This window comes from Aegilops tauschii, chromosome 2, assembly GCF_002575655.3.
Source record: "Aegilops tauschii subsp. strangulata cultivar AL8/78 chromosome 2, Aet v6.0, whole genome shotgun sequence".
Taxonomy (NCBI): domain Eukaryota; kingdom Viridiplantae; phylum Streptophyta; class Magnoliopsida; order Poales; family Poaceae; genus Aegilops; species Aegilops tauschii.
The window spans coordinates 199539864-199558429 of NC_053036.3; positions in this window are offsets into that span (position 1 = coordinate 199539864).

Consider the following 18566-nt stretch of genomic DNA (forward strand, 5'->3'; position numbering starts at 1 on the left):
ATTGCTAAAACCTGCCCACAACTAAAATTGGGAAAATGATAGATTTTTATTCGGTCAATTAGTCTAATCACCCCTTTAGTCATACTTCCGATCCTACAAGTGGTATCAGAGCTTTGGTCTCCATTAGCCTTGATTTCCATAGCTTTGGTGATCATAGCCTTAGTTTCACAACCTAGGATAGTATGGCGTCTAGCCAGGGTAACTATCACCATAGAGGTCCTTACTTTGATAGTACAAACTTTGCTAGTTGGAAGCATAAGATGAAAATGCATATTCTTGGTCATAACCCCGCCGTTTGGGCTGTTGTGCATGTTGGCTTGCAAGGTGATTTCTTCAAAGACGGTAAAGAACCAGATCGTGAAGCGTCCGCGGAAGAATTGAAGATGTTGCAATACAATGCTCAAGCTTGTGATATTCTCTTCAATGTATTGTACCCCGAAGAATTCAACAAAATCAGCCGCCTTGAGAATGCAAAAGAAATTTGGGATACTTTAGTTGATATGCATGAAGGTACCGAGTCCGTCAAGGAATCCAAATTGGATGTGCTTCAAAGTCAACTTGACATGTTCAAGATGAAGGATGGTGAAGGAGTCGCCGAAATGTAATCTAGGCTTTCTCTCATCACAAATGAGATTGTCGGCTTCGTAAGTGAAGAGATGACCGACAAATTCATCATCAAGAAGATCCTTAGAGCCTTGGATGGAAAATATGATACCATGTGTACTTTGATCCAAATGGTGCCCAATTACAAAGATCTCAAGCCCATAGAAGTCATTGGTAGAATTGTTGCTCATGACATGTCACTCAAGGATAAGGAAGAGCTTCACAATAAGTCAAGTGGTGCTTATAAAGCCTCAAGTGATGCCCCTACAACGTCAAGTGAGAAGCAAGTCTCAAATAAAGAACTGAGCTTAATGGTGAAGAACTTTAACAAATTTACAAGAATAGAAGCAAAGAGAGAAGCTCCAAGTCAAGATCCTACAATGACAAAAGATCTTCTAGTCGTGATTGTAATTGCTACAATTGTGGAAGACCCGGACACTACTCCAATGAGTGTACGACTCCCTACAAGAAAAGATAAGACTCACCAAAAAGGAGAAGTAGAAGAGATGAATAACCTCCAAGAGAGAGAAGGAGTAGAGATGATCGTTATGAACGAAGACCCTCTCGAAGAAGCAAGGATTCGTAAAGGAAGGACAAGTCATCAAAGAGCTACACAAGACGAAGACATCAAGATCAAGTTGGTGAACGGGTATCCGGTTCCGACTCTGACAACTACTTCGAGAGAAGCTATCACTCCGACTCCAAATATACTCAAGATGAAGGTGTTGCCGGTCTTGCACTAGTGTCATCCTACTCCTATGACATATTTGACTCACCAAATGAACGAATTGGAAGATGCTTCATGGCTAAAGGCCCCAAGGTATCACACCCTGAGTATCGTGATTTTGATAGTGATGAAGATTATTTGCTAGGTGATGATGATTTACTTGTTGACAAAACTAGTGATAAAATCTATGATGAACTTGCTAGTAATCATGCTAATCAAGATGAAACGAATGACAATGATAAGAAGGAGATTGATCGTCTAACTAAAGAACTAAACACTCTTAAGTTAGCACATGAAACAACTCAAGAGGATCATAGAGAACTTCTAAGGACTCATGAGAAGCTATGCTTCAAGAAGCTAAATTTAGAGCAAGAGCATGAGTTCCTAAAAGCAATCAATGATGATCTTCGTAAAAAGAGTTCTTCTTACCAAACGTCTCCTCTTGTCACTTACACGCCATAAGTAATATCTAGCAACAAGGGCAAGAAAGATTCTTCTTCTAGTAGTAACAATAACCATGCTAAATCTAATGTTGTTGCTTCTAGTAGTTCTCTTGATTCCACTAATGATTCTCTTAGCCAAGTTACACTTGAGCAAGAAACTAGCTTATTGAAGAGAATTATAGAGAAAGGTGTTTACAAGAGCCTTGCCGGGAGTAAGCAATTTGAGGAAATTGTACGCAAGGAAGACACCGGAAGAATCAAGGTATTGGTTTTGGGCGGAAGTTCAATGCCAATGGATTTGAATGAGAATAAGATCAATACCCCAAGATGAAGTTTTTTCCTCAACAAGAGAAGTATGACCCCACTTCTTCTGAGGGAACACAAGCTCAAGATGATCTTCCACCACAACACCACAAGCTAAAAGGCAAGGATAAGCTTCAAGAAGAGATTGACTCATTTGAAGAAGCTCCTAAGGCCATGGTCAAGTGGGTTCCCAAGACTACGTCAAGCTCTACTTCATCAAGTACAAATACAACTCCAAGGATTCCCATCAAGTTGATGTGGGTCCCAAATAAGAAGAACTAGAGTGTTCTTGAGGGTGACTCCGCCAACATACTTCACTTGTATTCATTTTGGCAAGGACTTGTGCAATCAACTTTCATATCTTACACTAGTTCATCGAGTCACAAACCCTCTTGTTGGTAAGACAAAGGACAAGGTAACCTAATGCTTTCATGACATCATCATATGTGCAATTCACTCTATGTCTATGGATATTCTTGTATGCTCCTTGTGGGACTAACCCATGTAGGTATTGAAAGTGCAACGCTCCAAATGATTGCTCCAAATGATCTACATCAACATTGAGCATCCACATCTACACTATCTACATGAAGTCATCATCGACAAAACCCAAGGTTAGTTCATCCCTCTTAGGGGGGATATCACATCTAAGGGGAGCTTTGCTCTAAAAATTGAGCTAAAGCAACTCTAATGGTGTGGACACGTTAATTCTTTATGTAAAAGTGGCAACCCCACTTGTGCTTAAATGATGAGTATGACCTACGATCAAATGTTCTCATTTGACTCCTAGGTCAGTATACTCATATATAGATGACCTAGCTAGTCATCGCCAACTGCTTGAGAGATGGTAGAATTGTTTGTGCATGCTTTGACACATGTTTTATTTGCTATCTTATTGTGTGAGCATGTTGATTGCATATTTTCTCCATTCGACGATATCCATTTGTTGTTTTGATTGTCTTGGTTTTTATTGACCAAATGGATGGACAAGAATGCTTAAGAACTTTCTCTAGCTATCTATTCTCTTCTTGTCTCAGACTCTATTCATGCTATATCACAAAAATTGAACAAGTCTTTTTCGGACCCTCCGGGTGAGGAGCACTTGAAGCCACCGATTCATCAAGCGCCACCTTCCAAAACCTTCTACTGCATTTCGGTCAGACCAATTCACTCAAACTTGGCCACGCCGAAAGCATTAGACTGATCTAGGTTTTCAATCTCGGTGCTACCGGTTAGACCGACTCGGTCCCACCAAGTTGTTGTAACTTCACACAGTTTTGCATCTCGGTGCCACTAATTCGTTCCACTCAATGCCACTGACAACACATGGGTATTTATATCCAGCAACCCGTACGGTTGAAAATTCCTTCAAACGTCACGCACTCGCGCCCCATTGCTGCCACCCCCTTGGTCTCCGGATCGTCGCCGTCGTCTCCTGTGGGTGTCCACTGCAGGATTGTGCCGCCGTCAACGGTAACTCCACCATTGCCGCCGTAGAGGATCATCACCAAGCTAAGGTACGATTTGATCTCCTTGTGCTATCCCCTTCCGATTCAATGCACAAGGACAATGCCTAGTATCTTTCCACGACTGCAATACTTCTATCCACCAGAAAGTTCCATTAGAATAGATTTGAAGAAAAAATTTGGGGTTAGGTTTCCGTCGAACTCTTCTCGGATGGACCAAAATGTAATTTTTGGTCCCACCGATTGGCTCAGGCCATTGCACAAGTACAACTCGGTGCCACGAAACGTACTCATCGGTGAGACCGTATGTAAAATCTCAGTGAAACCTTAGCATCATGGAGCCACCGAACCACAACTCGGCCTGACCGATATTTTGCATTTAGGTTCTTGAGTGCTTTGTTGTCATCGAGATGATCAAATCAGTAGCTCCGAAATGCTTTTTGTGGAAAACTATAACTAGAGTTTGGACTCAATTTTTTCTTAAAACTTTTTTCTTTTTGTGATACTCATCTACTCTGCCCATACCCATCTATTCACAGGGTCAGCTTTGCAAGATGTCAGATGCCAGTGACAGTTAGAACGAGTCAGTGCATAATGTCAATCTCAGTGAGGGTTCAAGCCCTAGTGATAGCTATGATGATGGTAGCAGAAGCACTTCAAGTAACCTGCCAAAGGCTGACCCCAAAACAAGGAAGAAGAGAACCTCAGAGAGTGAGGATGAGGACTTTGTTGTAGATGAAGAGCTCACTTCCAAAATGAAAGCAGCTGTTAGGAAGGAACTAGGAAAATTGCCCGTGCGTTGCAACGGGGATACATTAGTAAAACACTACCATCTTTCCATCTTAACGGGAGCATACAGATAAGTAAAAATGAAAGATTATGTATGATTTTACCTCTTTCACGCGTCCCAGCTGACGCCCTTCTTGCAGTGCATTGCATAGATTGACGTGACAAAGCATGCACCATTGCCCCTGCCAGGGATGCACAATAACTTCTCCATGAACCTCGACCATCTACTATCACCGGCAAGGAGTTATAGCCTCGGTGAGAATTGTTATAAATAAAGCCAAGCATGATCTAGAGAGTCCACGAGGGACCTGCAACATTGCCCCCAGCCTCCCACTCTTCCTTTACACAATGATTTGGCCTAAGGGGACACTCGAGCACGCAAAAACTCCAGGGGTCATCCCAATTCGGCTTAGGGGAGACATGAGCACATTGTGGTGCAAGGAGGGTTTCCTTGGCGAGGCCCAACTACTTGAGAATCCGGGCTAGGGTGTCCTCCCTCCGCAACGGTCCACCATTTAGTTATAGCACAACACATGTGCTTCAATACGGAGTGTTGCAATGAATCAGTGTTGTACTGGCAAAACTTCAATGTCGAATAGTGACATGCGATATAATATTGCGCAACGTATGACGACAACTAAACACCCGTCCGCCACCATGTGGAGTAGTCACCCGAAGGTGCGTAGACTGCTCACAGGCAACAAGTCATGGTCTTGGTCTATATTGTCGGGATCGAGAGGACTTAAAAATGCACAAATGCATGTTCAGCTGTATGCACGTCGTGTAGATCAGAAAGTGCTTAAGCATGCACCCAAAAGGTGAACATGTGGTTCATGAAAACTTGGAAAGTTTCCTTGTAAATAAGAAAACCAAAATTTGCACCATATAACATGCCATAACTATGTTTATATGACCAACCAAACTTCTGCAAGCTGCCACTGCCCAGCAAGACGCAAGCCGACGTTGTTGCCGCAAAGGGGGCGTGTGTTGATGCAACGCTGACAAGCCGGTCTGCACGACGATGCGGCTGCACGCTTGCTGCAAGGCTAGACGGCACTTGTCAATCCCTGCTGCAAGCCTACATGTTTGCTTATTCTGGCAAGAGGGCGGGCGGGCAGGCTGCTGCAAGGCATGATGCCGACAAATTTAATCCGCTGTCTTTTGTCACTACTGCAAGGAGGCGTAGCACCTCTCCACTGTAAAGGTTGGATCGGTGGGTGGCTAGCTTAGTGATCATGTTGGCACCGCAGACTTCTGCATTTGTGACCAAACACATTTAAATAAGTACAGGAAAATTATACACGCCTCACAACGTCTCTCCAGGCCCTTTGTGCTTTCCTGTAATTTCGGTTTGTTTTGTCAACTTCTGTTGAGAAACGGATTGTTTTATCGAAAAAATAGGAACAAATTGTTTTATCAAATGGAAAAGAATAAAATAACAAGAGAGAGAGAGAGAGAGAGAGAGAGAGAGAGTCTGCATAGCCCAGCAAGCTAGACGCCAAGCTGGCCCAATAAGCCCACCTGGCCAGCCAACCAACACCGACCGAACCCTAGCATCGATCCCTCCTGCCTCGGTCCCAATCGGATCGGGAGAGTTCCAGTGCTGCCCCTTGTTCCCCACCTCCTACTGGTCTCGTCCATCCCTAGAGACACCATGGGCACGCCAGCCGTCGTCCACCTTGCTGGCCGGCGAGTCCGCGACTGTGCCCCTTCCTCTCCTCGACACTGCAGCCTCCTGCGACTGCGCCACCATGCTCCCTCCGCCGCGGCTGCCTTGCCATCACCGACATCGCACCGCAGCCGTCCAGCTCTTCCTTCGTGCACGCACTATCGCGGGTCTGCCTGCACCTCGCCTGCATCCTCCTCGGTGACCTCGCCTTTCACCGTCAACTGTTGCACCATTGAGACCATTGCCTACCAGAGAATCTCAAGTTCGATTACACAAACCGCAAGTGCCACCTCTCCTTCCATTCTCCTCTCCCACGGAATGCCAGGAACCCTTCCTTGCCAGAGGCCAAGGCCTTGCTGAGGCTTGGCATCTGGAGAAGACCGCATCAGCTAGTTCCTATGTTCTCTAGCATTGAGCCATTGACACCATCGGGGGCAAATCTTTGGCCAACGGCACACACAGAAGGAGAATCACCATGGGGAATCAGGAAGAGTCATGCAGTCCGTGTAGGACCGTTGAGGCCATCGAACAATTAAATTCGCTTCAAGTTCGTGGTCCACCTTGTCATGGAGAAGAGAAGCCCCAGCCACGGCTGGTTTATACTAGCTTGTTAGGTGGTAATCAATCGTGTTGTATAGGTGGTAATCAATCACATAATCAACATGTAAACTGAACAACGATGCAAACGGAAGTGGACATGATACGTGTACTCTGTGTTTGGATCTATAACAGTTTAATTGAGGATCTTTATTCATTTTTAAATCTCCACCGGTAATCTTTATGTCAACACAAAATCAATGGATGTAAACGTGTGACGTATGGAGAACTATGAAATCTTCCGTCCTTTAATATTAGGTATAGATATGGCTCTACAGCTACCACCAAGCCTGGTGCTAAGAAGAAAGCTCCTGCCAAAAGAGTCCCAATGTCAAAACCTCGGAAAACTACAGCTCCACAAGAGACAATGACATTCACTCTTGAGAAATCAGATGATGAAGAAGCTTTTGTTGGTAAGAAAAAGAAGAGGACCACTGCCACGGTGCTTGGCAAGCCTTCCATGAGGGAAGAAGAAGATGAGGAGGAGGAGGAACGAGTTGCACCTCTAGCCAAAACACAGAAGCTCATGGAAAATGCCATGAAGTCAGCTGCTGCTCCCTCCAAGCCTAAGCCAAAACCCAAAGCTGCTGCACCCAAGAGGTCAACTAGAAACATTCAGCTGCTAAGAAGAACAAGGCCCCAGTGCCTGAAGTTCAGGATGGTCATGAGCCACTAGTGCTCAGAAAATTGAAGCCCAAGATTCCATATCATGATGATGCTCATCCATTTGCTGAGAATATGATGCTCAGGAAGGAAAAAGGTCTAAGAGAATGGAGGAAAATGGATGAAAATGGATCCATATTCAGTGAGGAGGATGACAGCCTGTGACTACCATTTCCACACTAGGGAACAAGAAGACTTCTATGAGACAGTGCTCCTTGATAAGAAGCCCATTGTCAGTGACATGAAGTGGGTGGATTGGAAGTACATTGATGCTAATGAAGACTACTTCCCCCACGTTCATGAGAGCTTGAGACTTTCTAGAGTAGATGCATTCGTTGGTCAGAAGCTTACAAAGTGGAATGATGAGATGATCATGCAGTTTTACTCCATAGCACATTTCTATCCAGATGGGAGGATCACATGGATGATTGAGGGTCAGAGGTACCAGTCATCAATCTCTGAGTGGGCTGCTCTTCTGAATGCTCCTAAAGAAGATGAGGACGATATTGATGTCTATGGGAATCCCAGGATGGACCACAACTCTATGGCAAACATGTACAAGGAAATCCCTCCAAAGGATCTTGAGAGCCATAAGCTTGGGTCAATCAAGCATTTGCTAGCTGGTTTTGCCACCATAAACACCATTTTGAGGCACACTTTATTGCCCAAATCTGGAGATGAGAGGATGATCTGTTGCCACTCCATAAATTTGCTTCACTTGTTTGACACCCCACCTCAGAAATTCAAAGTTACGAGCTTAATTGTTGAGACAATCAAGAGGACTGCTGCTGACCAGAAAAGGTCTTGTGGATATGCCCCTCACATTTAGATGCTTATCAACTCCAAGGTTGGTACAGATACATATCTACTTAATCGTGAGCACCTTCGTCTTCAGCCAGAGTTTGAGGACAATGTAGTGGTGATAGATCCTTCACACCCTACTTCAGTTGAGGCTCAAGAGAAAGCTCAGGCAGCAGCAGCAAGGGCAGCGAAGGAAGCCACTGCACCCAATGCCCCATAGCAAATCTCAAGTCCAAGCAAGACCAAATGACATATCTAGCAGAAGCAACACCGAGGATTGAGCAAAGAGCCAACTTAGCAAGAACCAGGAGAGCTTAGAGCGGATTGTGGAGGACAAGATGTGCAATCTAGATGTCAAGGTCACAGAGATACAATCTATTGTGGAGAAGTTGAGAGATGATGCTGAGGATGGAGATGACAGGCCGACCACTGACAGGTTTCAGTCTATGCCTAGGGCGACCAGATCTTTAGTTGTGCCAGTTGTAGACATGAGGACCACTCTTTCTGCACCTGACGCCACTGCTACTGTGCCACCTCAAGTGTCTACACCACCAGCTCAGCAGACTTCAACAGAAGCATTCGCCGAGGTAGTTCTCTCAATGCCATCTACGCACACCAAATCCACGAGCCAGAATACCCCTTCCAGAGCTCCGAAGGATCGTGCCTAAAGAGACGCATAGCTCTATAATTTTTCGAGCTTTTTGGTAACTTGTTGCCAAATGGGGAGAAAATGTATAGATCATAGGCTTCGAGAGAGAGTATCTCATTCTTTTGCTCATTGGTTTATATTTCCCGTTGCTATAATGTCCGTTTGTTTCATGTGCTACTTGGTTGTTTTATGCTCGTGAGATACTACGTTTGGTTGTGTGTTTGATCATACTATGCTTAATGTGATTTATGCTTATCTCTATGATTATTTATGTATGATCATTCACTTATGTATTTGATGATGCATGCATGTTATTTCACTCATATCATTTTGTGTGCTCCACCAAGATGTATGTGACATGGAAGAGTGACCCATGATCCTAATCGATTGTGCATTTGCATTTAAACGCAAATTTTAATAATGCACAAATTTAGGGGGGGCTCTTGCTTATCACATACTTCTCATAGCGATGATGTATTTCATTCATTTTATCATTTGTCGAAGCTTTGGTCTATATGTTGTCATCAATTACCAAAAAGGGGGAGATTGAAAGTGCAACTACTCCCCGGGTGGTTTTGGTAATTCATAACAACATATAGCTCATTGAACTAATATCCATTCAAGATAAATATTTCAGGATGTTCAATAATTGGCATGGCATGGACTAGAGATGTGGACCCCTCAAAATGACAAGGACAAAGATTGGCAAAAGCTCAAGACTCTTCATTTATATTTAAGTGATCCAAGATCACATTGAGTCCATAGGAAATCCAATACTATTAAAAGGGGATGAGGTGTTGATTAATGGTCTACTTGCTCAAGTGCTTAGTGATATTGTTTCCAAAACCCTCAGCCACTTTCTCCATCCAAATATGTCAAAACTCTAACTACAAACTCAGCCCCACCGATTCTTTCTACCCGAAGCCATCGAGTTCACTTGACATAGCCACTGCCAGAAACCCTAATGATTCGGTCACACTGATATGGATCTCGGTCTCACCGAGATGGCCTTGCCAGCGCTCTGTGATCTATTCCATTCGCTTCAGTCTCAACGAGTTTGTGTAATCAGTCTCACCAAGTTGGCTTGAAAGATTCTCTGTTGCTTATTGCTTCATTTCGGTCCCACTGAGTTGATGCAATTGACGCGACCAAGATGATGTTTGCCCTAAGCCCTAGCACATCGGTCCCACCGAGTTGTTCCAGTAGGTCCCTGTAGCGACCAGACCTCAAATGGTCTGTGCTGCTGTGCACCAGTGTCATCCCTGGATCAGTAATGCTGACACGCACAGTACAAATGGAGGATTTATAACAGAGTAGCAATCACACACTTATTACATCGAATATCTCCAAAGAGATTAAGTATGATAAATATGGCTTAAGGCCATCTAAAAATGATAACAGCGGAAGACTTGGAAGATAAGTGAGTCCATCAACTCCAGCGGCATCACTGAGTATAAGACCACGACCTAAGGCACCTTACTCGTCGTCTGGAAAGTCTGCAACATGAAACGTTGCAGCCCGAAAACGGGTCAGCACATAGAATATGCTGGCAAAGTAACACATAGAGAATAATGAACAATAACAATGCTACACTACATGCATATATGGCTGGTGGAAAGCTCTATGGTTACAATTTTTGCGAAAAGCCAATTTTTCCCTACTGCAAAGGAATAAATTTTATTTAACTATCATGGTGGTTGTGAAACATTGAGATGGTTGACAGCATCTCAATCCCAATTAAGTGTCATCAATAACCCAACAAAATTAATTAGAAGTAACATGGTGATGAGATTCACATGATAATCCAAGTACTAGATACTCAAGTTGTCCATAACCGGGGACACGGCTAACCATGATTAGTTTGTACACTCTGAAGAGGTTTGCGCACTTTTCCCCACAAGACTCGATCGCCTCCGCTTGATTCTCGCACTACATGATGTTTGAGAAACGGATGACCGAGACACAGTCTTTCAGAAGTGTTTGCACCTTACGTATGGGTAGACAGTTACACCTACTTTCCCCTACATCTGCTAGTCTACCACTGTAAGAGTTCACACAACTTAGTCAACTATGCTAGAGCCCATAATAGCTTGCGGCTGCACACGGAAGTTTCTAGCATGAATAATCTTATGATCCCTTTGAGCCTGGGTGGCGGTCCTTATACAAACAGACAGCACTGGATTCTCCAGGTGCCTCAATCCACCCAGATGTGAGTTTTAGTTGCCACCTTAGGTAAACCATTATTAACAATCTCACATCTGTCATGAATATCTCTCAAACCCAATCCACGTCTACGAGCATAGCATGGCAATATAATAGCAACGTAGAAGTAACTCCCAAGGGTTTGATAAAAGAACAGGTAATAGGTACTACCTCAACTACTTCCCAGTTCCCACAATTTAATTAGATCCTAATCATGCAATTGTTTGAGGAAAAGATCTAACGCATTAAAACTGGGTATGGAAGGTATGATCAAAGTGTTACTTGCCTTGCTGATGATCCGCAAAACCTAGCGATTCGAAGTAACAAGCTGCACACTCCGGGTACTCTATCATAAACAAACAAGCAAACAATCAGTACTTCTCTAATGCACAGGTAAAACTCGAATGAAAGATCCAACCAGAAAGTTCAACTTAAGAACTCCGGTTTGCAAAAAGAATCAACTCGAACGAAGCAACGAAAGTCAAACTGCGAAAGAAACAGGCTTCGTTTACTAATCTGGATCTAGGTCAAATTTTACAGTAGCAAAAACTTGTTTGAGTAGGTTAAACGGAAAGAGAATTTCGAGACGAAACTCTAGGCGCTTGAATCGCCTGATTCCGATAAACGAGCGAAAAGTTAAACAGAAACGAAGATTCGATCAGAAATCGAGATCTGGGATAATCGCGAAAAAATCCGACGAAAAAGAAAAAACGAACGAACGGTTAAAGAACGGACGTTCGTTAACAGAGAAAATCCGACGAACACGTTAGTTAAAACGAACGGGTCGGTGAACGTTCACAAAATAACAAAACCGAAAAAAAACCGATCTAGGGTTTTTTTTAAACGAACGTTTTTTTTTAAAACAAAACTGGCAACGAACGGCGGCGAGGTATACCTCGTCGGGGACGAACTCCGGCGGGGCTCCGGCTGCTCCGGCGAGGGCGGCGGGGTGCGGCGGGGGCTCGGGGGTGCTCGGGGGTGCGAGGGGGCGGCGAGGGGGCGGCGAACGGCGGCGGGGCTTGAGCTCCGGCTCCGGCGGTGGCGGGATGAGAAGAGGGGGGTGGGCGGCTATATATATGGAGGGGGGGTGCTTGGGGAAGGGGCAAAGGTGGCGGCGGCTCCCGTGTCCAAGCCGGACTCCGGCGGCGGCGGGCGGCGTGCTGGGGAAGGAGACGGCGCGGGCGGGCCGGCGGCTCGGCTGGGCCTCGGCCCGGTCGGGCGACGCGCAGTTTTTTTTAAATACGTTCCGCGGAAAAATTTGTAGAAAAATAAATAAAAGTCCAAAAAATGATAAAATAAATTTTCCCCGTCTAGTTAGAAAATCTAGAATAGGGTGAACATTTTTTTGACACAAAATATTTTTTTTGAAAACATGCAATATTTTTTAATGCAATTAAAATTGCAAATAAAATCCGAATAAATTCCAAAAAATGATTTTAACACTTTTTCTCCAATATTTCAATTGTTTTGGAGAAGTCATATTTTCTCCTCTCGTTTATTTTTAAAATGAAATATTTTTCCGGAGAGAAAATAATTAAAACCAAAATCCTCGTTTTATTATTTGATGGAAATCAAATATGAAAATTCGAGAAAATCCCCAACTCTCTCCGAGGGTCCTTGAGTTGCCTAGGATTTATCGAGGATTTGTCAAAATGGAATAAAATATGATATGCAATGATGATCTATGTATAACATACCAAATTGAAAATTTAGGATGTTACAAACCTACCCCCCTTAAGATGAATCTCGCCCTCGAGATTCGGGTTGGCTAGAAAACAGGTGGGAGTGGTCCTTCCGTAGATCTTCCTCTCGCTCCCAGGTGGCTTCATCTTCCGTGTGGTGACTCCACTGGACTTTGCAAAACTTGATAACCTTACTGCGGGTAACTCGGCTGGCATACTCAAGAATCTTAACTGGTTTCTCGTCATAGGTCAAATCACTTTCCAGCTGAATTGCTTCCAGTGGCACAGTATCTCTCAGTGGTATCTCGGCCATCTCTGCGTGGCACTTCTTCAACTGGGAGACGTGAAATACATCATGAAATCCAGACAATCCTTCGGGCAATTCCAGCTTGTAGGCAACCTCTCCCATACGTTCCACAACTCTGTATGGTCCGATAAAACGGGGCGCTAACTTTCCCTTAACTCCAAAGCGCTTCACTCCTCGAAGTGGTGATACTCAAAGATAAAATCGGTCTCCGACTTCGTGAACTGTCTCCTTTCATTTAGAATCAGCATAACTCTTCTGCCTGGACTGGGCTACCTTGAGCCTATCGCGAATCAACCTTACTTTCTGTCCAGACTCCTTAATCAAATCTGGTCCAAACAACTGACGGTCTCCAACTTCGTCCCATAACAACGGTGTTCTACACCTCCTTCCGTACAAGGCTTCGAAAGGGGCCATCTTCAAACTGGTTTGATAACTGTTGTTATAAGAAAACTCCGCATATGGCAAGTTGTCGTCCCAACTAGATCCATACTCTAGTGCACAAGCTCTCAACATGTCCTCCAAAATCTGGTTGACTCTCTCGGTCTGTCCATCTGTCTGTGGGTGAAAAGCTGTACTAAATTCTAGCCTGGTTCCCAATGTTTCATGTAACTGCTTCCAAAACTTCGAGGTAAATTGGGTTCCTCTGTCTGATACAATGGTCCTCGGAACTCCATGCAAACATACGATCCTGGTCATGTATATCTTTGCCAACTTAGCACTGATGTAAGTGGTCTTCACTGGAATGAAATGAGCCACTTTCGTCAAACGGTCGACTACAACCCATATTGAGTCATAGCCTGAACGAGTCCTGGGTAATCCTGTGATAAAATCCATGCCTATTTTATCCCACTTCCATTCGGGTATCGGCAATGGTTGTAGCAATCCTGCTGGCTTCTGATGCCCTGCCTTCACTCTCTGACATACATCACAAACTGCTACATACTCTGCAATATCCTTCTTCATTCCGGTCCACCAGAAAGTATTTTTTAGATCCAAATACATCTTGGTATTCCCTGGGTGAATCGAGTATGGTGAATCATGGGCTTCTTGCAAAATCAACTTCCTGATCTCCGGATCATTTGGCACATATACACGGTCCTCAAACCATAAGGTATCGTGCTCACCCTCACGAAATCCCTTGGCTTTTCCTTTGCTCATCTTCTCCTTTATCTCTTCAATCTCCTTGTCTGTCTTCTGAGCTTCTCTGATCCTTTCCATCAAGGTAGACTGAATCTCCAATGTCGCTAAATAGCCTCTTGGGACTATCTCCAAACATAGCTCGCGAAGGTCCTCGGCTAACTCCTGAGGTAACTCTCCTGTCATGAGGGTGTTGACATGACTCTTGTGGCTCAGCGCGTCTGCTACTACGTTAGCCTTTCCTGGACGGTAATGCAATCTCATATCATAATCCTTAATGAGCTCCAACCATCTCCTCTGGCTGAGGTTTAACTCCTTCTGCGTGAAAATATACTTCAAATTCTTGTGATCCGTATACACCTCACAATGGTTCCCGATGAGAAAATGTCTCCATGTCTTCAATGCATGCACCACGGCTGCTAATTCCAAATCATGCGTAGCATAATTCTTCTCATCAGGTTTAAGTTGTCGTGAAGCATATGACACAACTCTTCCTTCCTGCATAAGCACTGCTCCAAGTCCTCGACGAGAAGCGTCGCAATAAACTTCATAATCCTTGCGTTGATCTGGCAGAATCAACACTGGTGATGTAACCAATCGTTTCTTCAACTCTTGGAAACTAGCTTCACAATCCTCAGTCCAATTGAATTTGGTGTCCTTCTTCAATAGCTCAGTCATGGGCTTAGCAATCTTCGAGAAATTCTCGATGAATCTCCGGTAGTATCCTGCAAGTCCAAGAAAACTCCGGATTTCTCCAACTATCATGGGTGATTCCCAACTTGTCACTGTGTCAACCTTGGCAGGGTCCACTGCTATTCCTTCTCCCGAAATAACATGTCCAAGGAATCCAACTTCCTTCAGCCAAAATTCACACTTGCTGAACTTGGCGTATAACTGATGTTCTCTGAGCTTCTCAAGTACCAATCGTAAATGCTCCTCATGCTCTTCCTCATTCTTGGAAAAGACTAAAATATCGTCAATGAACACCACGACGAACTTATCCAAAAACTCCATAAACACTTTGTTCATCAGGTTCATGAAATAGGCAGGTGCGTTAGTCAGACCAAATGACATAACGGTATACTCATACAGTCCATATCTGGTGGTAAATGCCGTCTTAGGTATATCCTGCTCTCGAATCTTTAACTGATGGTATCCTGATCGTAGATCGATCTTGGAAAATACTTTAGCTCCTTGTAGGCGGTCAAACAAATCATTGATCATCGGCAGTGGGTACTTGTTTTTGATGGTCACTTCATTCAATCCACGGTAATCAACAACCATCCTCAGCGATCCATCTTTCTTCTCCACTAGAAGTACTGGTGATCCCCAAGGTGACAAACTTGGGCGAATATAGCCTTTATCCAGTAGCTCCTTGATCTGCTTCTCAATTTCCTCCAAATCTTTTGCGGGCATCCTGTACGGTCTCTTAGATATTGGCCCTGTGCCTGGCAAAAGTTCAATCAAGAAATCAATGTCTCTATCTGGTGGCATGCCTGGCAACTCTTCTGGAAATACATCCGGATAATCCTTCACCACTGGTACTTCCTCCTGTACAACTCCTGATAAGGAATTTACTTGAGTCCTCTTTGGCATATGCCGGGATACATACTTGATCCTTGATCCTTTTTCCTTCCGGGGTGGTAAGCAAAATCGTCTTGCTGGCACAATCGATGTTTCCTCCATACAACGATAGCCAATCCATTCCCAAAATCACATCCAAACCTTGTGACTCCAAAACTATGAGGTCTGAGGGGAAAACATGCCTACCAATGGCCAATGGTATCTGAAAACATCCTTGGCTGGCCATATACTCTGCTCCTGGCGAGGTTACTAATCATAGGGGTTCTGAGAACTTTGGTGGACAGCTTAAACTTATTCACAAATCCCCTTGATATGTATGAATGCGATGCGCCAGTATCGAAAAGAACGGTTGCAGCAAAAGACTTAACCAAAAACTTACCTATTACTACATCAGGTTGTGCTTCAACCTCCTCCATGCTCACGTGGTTCACATGTCCTTTGTTGAACGGGTTCGGCTTCTTCCCAGAGCTTCCATTGCCATTTCCATTTTGGGCTTCAGGACATTCATTGGCATAATGTCCATTCTTCTGACACTTAAAGCAAGTGACTTGGCTCAGGTCCCTCTTGGCTGGGGTAGATGGGTTGGTGCGGTTCTGTCCGTTGGTTCCTCCATTCCCATTACCATTTTTAGAGCCATTATGGTTGTGCGAACTACCTCCTCCATGGGTATGCTGAAACTGTCCTCCCGGCTTCGGGACAAAACGAGGCTTCTGCTGAGCTCCAGAGTTATACTTCCCTTGTCCATACTTCCTCTTACGGTTTTCAATCTGCTGTTGCTTCCCTTCAATCATGAGAGCTCTATCTACCAGCTCCTGGTAGTTGTTGAAGGTTGCTACCATCAACTGCATACTCAGTTCATCATTCAGTCCTTCCAAAAATTTCTCCTGTTTAGCAGCATCTGTAGCAACGTCGTCTGGGGCATAACGTGCTAACTTACTGAAATCCTCCACATACTGGCCTACGGTGCGTCCTCCTTGGTGTAGGTTGCGAAACTCACGCTTCTTCATAGCCATAGCTCCTGCTGAAACATGTGCTGTACGGAAAGCTTGCTGAAACTGGTCCCATGTGACAGTGTCAATAGGGTGCGTGGCTGTATAATTCTCCCACCATGATGCTGCGGGTCCATCAAGCTGATGTGCGGCAAAACGCACTCTTTCCGCATCTGTGCATCCTGCAGTGGTCAACTCCCTTCCGATTTTGCGGAGCTAATCATCTGCAACAATTGGCTCGGTGCTACTGGAAAACACCGGCGGGTTTAGCCTCAAGAAACGGGCTAAGTGATCAACAGGTGGTGGCGGCGGTGGGTTGTTGTTGTTGTTGTTGTTGCCTTGGTTCTGCACTAACACTTGCATCAGTGCATTCTGTTGCTGAATCAACGGGGTGATCTCCGGTGGGAAAACAAATCCGGTGTCGCGTCTCGGAGGCATCTGATAGGTTAGAGAAGATGAGAGTTAAGAATAGAATGAGGTCTAGAGAGAAAACACTACCCATATGCTCATGAGACAAATACAATCAATATAACTCAATCAATTCAAACAAGGCATAACAATCGATCTAACTAGCGTTACAAAGTGCTTGAACTATACTATTAAATGGGGGAAAACTACTACTAATATGGTGGTCTACTAGAAATTCTGATCCGTTGAAGACTCCATGATGTCTACTCCAGCTTCATCAACAAAGTCATCTTCACTTGGTTCCGAGTCGGTGTCGTCGATGATGATGTAGTTATCCGGGCAAGTGCATTCGTCATCCTTTGCTTTTGGCACTGGATTTCCCATCAATACTCCAATCTTCTTCTCCAGGTCGTCATTCTTCCCTACTAGTGCGATGATTTCTTCCATATAATCCTCGCGTGTAGCCTTGAGTTCTTCCTCCAGCTCCTTGATCTTGGTTAATGCCTTCTTCAGTTCTTCCTTGTCCGTGCACATCTGGTTCTCCTGGCGACGAATATGTTGGTTTTGCTCCTGGATGAAAGCTGCGATTGATCCATCCTTCTTGGTTCTGATCATCTCCCATTGCGCGTCTCGGCGTCCACAAATCTGATGAATTGTATCCTTAAGCTCCTGGTGGTAGACTTCTCCAATGCGTCCCATGGCGATGTGAGCGGCCATGTTCTTCCCTAAACTCCAGGTTGGTGCTTCGAAAACCAATCTTATGGGTTCAGTAACTGGCACAAACGTCCTTCGTGGAATGTGAACTTGAATCTTCCAGCTCTCCTCTTCGGGTAATGTGGCGTTGTAGGTTCCGGTGATGCTTGGTATTCCTATGTTCAGGTACTTGGTGACTTCCTTCAAGTGTCGACCAAAAGGCGTGTCTTCATCTGGTTGCATGAACTTGCTCCTTGCATCCGCCATTCCTAAAAGAGTAGGAAGTGGAGAGGGGTCAGAAATGAGAAGAGAGAAGCTTTCTAGGGCTTAAGCTTAGTGGTCGTGTCCTACAGTCAGCGTGTGCTCTAATACCACCTTTGTAGCGACCAGACCTCAAATGGTCTGTGCTGCTGTGCACTAGTGTCATCCCTGGATCAGTAATGCTGACACGCACGGTACAAATGGAGGATTTATAACAGAGTAGCAATCACACACTTATTACATCGAATATCTCCAAAGAGATTAAGTATGATAAATATGGCTTAAGGCCATCTAAAAACGATAACAGCGGAAGACTTGGAAGATAAGTGAGTCCATCAACTCCAGCGGCATCACTGAGTATAAGACCACGACCTAAGGCACCTTACTCGTCGTCTGAAAAGTCTGCAACATGAAACGTTGCAGCCCGAAAACGGGTCAGCACATAGAATATGCTGGCAAAGTAACACATAGAGAATAATGAACAATAACAATGCTACACTACATGCATATATGGCTGGTGGAAAGCTCTATGGTTACAATTTTTGTGAAAAGCCAATTTTTCCCTACTGCAAAGGAATAAATTTTATTTAACT